The sequence below is a fragment of the Bidens hawaiensis genome, unplaced genomic scaffold (assembly GCF_021521415.1).
Source record: "Bidens hawaiensis isolate Kalapana, Puna unplaced genomic scaffold, B.hawaiensis_p1.1 tig00009480_1, whole genome shotgun sequence".
Classification (NCBI taxonomy): domain Eukaryota; kingdom Viridiplantae; phylum Streptophyta; class Magnoliopsida; order Asterales; family Asteraceae; genus Bidens; species Bidens hawaiensis.
The window spans coordinates 582,501-587,500 of NW_027491705.1; the positions used below are offsets into that span (position 1 = coordinate 582,501).

The 5,000-nt window shown below is 34.0% G+C and overlaps 1 pseudogene; it reads left to right on the top strand.

Moving 5' to 3' along the window:
• The first annotated feature begins 3,513 nt into the window (after window positions 1–3,513).
• On the top strand, window positions 3,514–4,796 carry LOC143532602 (uncharacterized; annotated as a pseudogene).
• The last annotated feature ends 204 nt before the right edge of the window (window positions 4,797–5,000 follow it).

Consider the following 5,000-nt stretch of genomic DNA (forward strand, 5'->3'; position numbering starts at 1 on the left):
TACTTCATTATACCATATATATAAGATCCATCTGTATAGATATCACCATCTACATCCAAAAAGCCGTATGCTTTGGAAGAAGCTTGTACAGTTTGGGAAGGGGTTTTGATTGATAAAAAGAAGAATCTACTTCAACCGATATGCCAGATCGGGTTTTCTTACTCTTTCACTATAAACATTGTCTTTCAACAACACAAAGCTCGTTTTAACCATTTTAATGAGTTAAAGGTCCTAACAACCTCGCCCATTTGCTTCCTACATGGTCCGAACGCCACCCGTTTGTTCTGAATCGTTCCAAACAACTCGTTAATAATCAAGTTTATATTTTTCCTACACTCTAAGGCCCGTTTTACCATCCTACCAAGTTTCATGGCTAACCAACCTCAAACACTTGGAAAGGGTTTGACATAGAAATCACACTTGGAAATGGTGGACAATTAGCTAGAGCAGCGGGTGCAGTAGCGAAACTGATTGCAAAAGAAGGGAAATTGGCCACATTAAAATTACCTTCTGGGGAGGTCCGTTTGATATCCAAAAACTGCTCAGCAACAGTCGGACAAGTGGGGAATGTTGGGGTGAACCAGAAAAGTTTGGGTAGAGCCGGATCTAAGCGTTGGCTAGGTAAGCGCCCTGTAGTAAGAGAAGTAGTTATGAACCCTGTAGACCATCCACATGGGGGTGGTGAAGGGAGGGCCCCAATTGGTAGATCAAAACCCACAACCCCTTGGGGTTATCCTGCACTTGGAAAAAGAAGTCGAAAAATGAATAAATATAGTGATAATTCAATTCTTCGTCGCCGTAGTAAATAGGAGAGAAAACAGAATTTCTTTCTTCGTCTTAAAAAAAATAGGAGGAAGCTGTGACACGTTCACTAAAAAAAATCCTTTTGTAGCGAATAATTTATTAAAAATAAATAAATAAGCTTAACACAAAAGAAGAAAAAGAAATAATAATAACCTGGTCCCGGGCATCTACCATTATACCCATAATGGTGGGCCATATTGTTGCTATCCATAATGGAAAGGAACATTTACCTATTTATATAACAGATCGTATGGTAGGACACAAATTAGGAGAGTTTGCGCCAACCTTAAATTTCCGAGGACATGCAAAAAGCGATAATAGATATCGTCGTTAAAAAACGTTTGTTTATGTATAATAATATATATAGATATCTATCATTGATTAGTAGGAGACGAACTTTTTGTTAAATAAGAGAACAACAGAAGTATACGCTTTAGGTCAACATATATCTATGTCTGCTCACAAAGCGCGAAGAGTAATTGATCAAATTCGGGGGCGTTCCTACGAAGAAACACTTATGATATTAGAACTCATGCCTTATCGAGCATGTTATCCCATTTTTAAATTAGTTTATTTGGCAGCAGCAAATGCTAGTTCCAATATGGGTTCGAGTGAAGCCAATTTAGTTATTAGTAAAGCCGAAGTAAATAAAGGTACGATCATGGCGTAGTTTTGCTATACAAAAACCGACCTGCCATGTAACTATTGTAATGAAAGATATATCCTAAGATGAATATATAGATACCGACTCTATTACATGGTCACAAAAGGCTAAATGGAAAAAAAGGATACAACTATGTCGTATTATGATATGTATAGTAATGGGGGAACATGGGACAAAAAATAAATCCAATTGGTTTCAGACTTGGTACAACCCAAGGTCATCATTCCCTTTAGTTCGCACAACCAAAAAATTATTCTGAGGGTCTGCAAGAAGATCAAAAAATAAGAAATTATATCAAGAATTATGTACAAAAAAATACTAAAACATCTTCTGGCGTCGAGGGAATTGCACGTATAGAGATTCAAAAAAGAATCGACCTAATCCAAATCATAATCTATATGGGATTTCCAAAAATATTAATTGAAAGTCGACCCCGAGGAATCGAAGAATTACAGATGAATTTACAAAAAGAATTTCATTCTGTAAATCAAAAACTTAACATTGCTATCAGACGAATTGAAAAGCCTTATGGAAACCCTAATATTCTTGCAGAATTTATAACCGGACAATTAAAAAATAGAGTTTCTTTTCGCAAAGCGATGAAAAAGGCTATAGAATTAACTGAACAAGCAGATACAAAAGGAATTCAAGTGCAAATTGCAGGACGTATCGACGGAAAAGAAATTGCGCGTGTTGAATGGATCAGAGAGGGTAGGGTTCCACTACAAACCATTCGAGCTAAAATTGATTATTGTTCATATACAGTTCGAACAATCTATGGCGTATTAGGCATAAAAATTTGGATATTTATAGAAGGTGGATAATAAACCTTTATTTCCCTTTGCATTCTATCCAGCGATGGAACAAAAAATGATAAATTCGTTTATTCTAATTTTTATGTTCAATAAAAAAAACGAACAATTATAATTCTATAGAGTTTAATAAAAATTCAATAAATCTTTTGATAAAATTGCTATGCTTAGTGTGTGACTCGTTGGTTTTTTGAGGGTTAGTATAAAAAACCAGCCTCATAGTATAAACAAATAACTATAGAAGTAATAACCAACTCATCAGTTCGTATTTTCTGGATCCAAAGAACGAGTCAAGATATGATATATTGGTCATATTGTTGTAGCAACTGAAATCTTTTTTATTAAAAAAATTTCTAAGTTGTTAATCGAAATAAAAAAGAAAGGGTATGGATAAATGGAAGGATGAGAGAAAGAAAGAAAAAGAATAAAGAATATTGATGATATAAATATAGAATTCCAATATGTAAGGTCTATGAGTCATATGAGAAAAAATCTGTGTAATAAAGCATCAATACGGATTCATCATTAAATGGATCTGCTCATCGAACAAAAAATAAAGAGCTTTGAGCCAATAAAGATTAAGAATATTGACTCAAAAACTAATAGCTCCGTTGTAGAATTCAGACGTAACCATTAATTAAGAAGCGATGGGAACGATGGAACCTGTGAATTCAAAAGATTTTAGTGAAAAAGAATTCGAATGATTCATTGATCGGGATGGCGGAACCGGCCAGAGACCAATTCATCTATTCGGAAAAATTATGAACTAATGAGAGAACTGAAATAGAAATTGAAAGAGTAAATATTCGCCCGCGAAAACTTTATTTTCTTGGATTGCTAAAATTGGGTCAATCCAATACGATAAAGAGTAAAACAAAAGAAAGATTTGTTTTAACATTCTAAAATAGATAAATAAAAAATAGATAAATATAAGAAAAAATAGTTATTTAATATATTTATATTTAGTTATCGATAAAAACAAGATATACAAATTAATAATATATTTAGTCTAGATTAAATGAAATCCATGATTCAGTATATTAATTATTAAAGTTAATTCAAATTATTTTCTATCTGAATTGAATTCAAAATCTTGAATTGAATTGATTTATTCGCGAGGAGCTGGATGAGAAGAAACTCTCACGTCCGGTTCTGTAGTAGAGATGGAATTCAAAAAAAACCATCAACTATAACCCCAAAAGAACCAGATTCCCTAAACAACATAGAGGAAGAATGAAGGGAATGTCTTATCGAGGTAATACTATTTGTTTTGGTAAATACGCTCTTCAGGCACTTGAACCCGCTTGGATCACATCTAGACAAATAGAAGCGGGTCGACGAGCAATGACACGAAATGCACGTCGCGGTGGAAAAATATGGGTCTGTATATTTCCAGATAAACCAGTTACAGTAAGGCCAGCTGAAACACGTATGGGTTCAGGTAAAGGCTCTCCCGAATATTGGGTAGCTGTTGTTAAACCAGGTCGAATCCTTTATGAAATGGGTGGAGTAACAGAAAATATAGCCAAAAGGGCTATTTCAATAGCAGCATCTAAAATGCCTATACGAGCTCAATTCATTATTTCGGGATAAAAAAGAAATAGGCCTTAAAAATAGCGGGTGCAGGTTTCTTTTTTTGAACAAATAATATTTCTTTTTTTCTTCGAACTTTGTATTGTAAAAAACAGATCAAAATATAAATAAATAAATAAAATAAAATGATATGATTCAACCTCAGACCCATTTGAATGTAGCAGATAACAGCGGGGCTCGAGAATTGATGTGTATTCGAATCATAGGAGCTAGCAATCGTCGATATGCTCATATTGGTGACATTATTGTTGCTGTGATCAAAGACGCAGTTCCAAACATGCCTCTAGAAAGATCAGAAGTGGTCAGAGCTGTAATTGTACGTACTTGTAAAGAACTTAAACGTGACAACGGTATGATAATACGATATGATGACAATGCTGCAGTTGTGATTGATCAAGAAGGAAATCCAAAAGGAACTCGAGTTTTTGGTGCGATTGCCCGAGAATTGAGACAGTTCAATTTTACTAAAATAGTTTCATTAGCTCCCGAGGTATTATAAAACAAGACCATGATATGGTTATAGGTTATAGTAGGGTATTTAAAATAAATAGATTAAGATTCATTTAGTAGATTTTGTCTCACGTATATACCTTTCAAAATGAATATTCATAATTTCTAAAAAAAATACGTAAAAAAGCATGTTGATTATATCCAAATTTGGAGGCACCAATCATTTTAATTAATCATGGGTAGTGATACTATTGCTGACATAATAACCTCTATACGAAATGCCGATATGTATAGAAAAAGCCTGGTTCGAGTAGCATCTACTAATATTAGCCAAAGTATTGTTAAAATACTTTTACGAGAGGGTTTTATCGAAAACGTGAGAAAACATCGAGAAAACAACAAATATTTTTTGGTTTTAACCCTACGACATAGAAGGAATAGGAAAAGTACTTATCGAAATATTTTAAATTTAAAACGGATAAGTCAGCCGGGTCTCCGAATGTATTCTAACTATCAAAGAATTCCTATAATTTTAGGCGGGATGGGAGTTGTAATTCTTTCTACCTCTCGGGGTATAATGACAGACCGAGAGGCTCGACTAGAAAGAATAGGCGGAGAAATTTTGTGTTATATATGGTAATCTCTCTAATATCCGAATTGAATAGGAAACTTCTTTT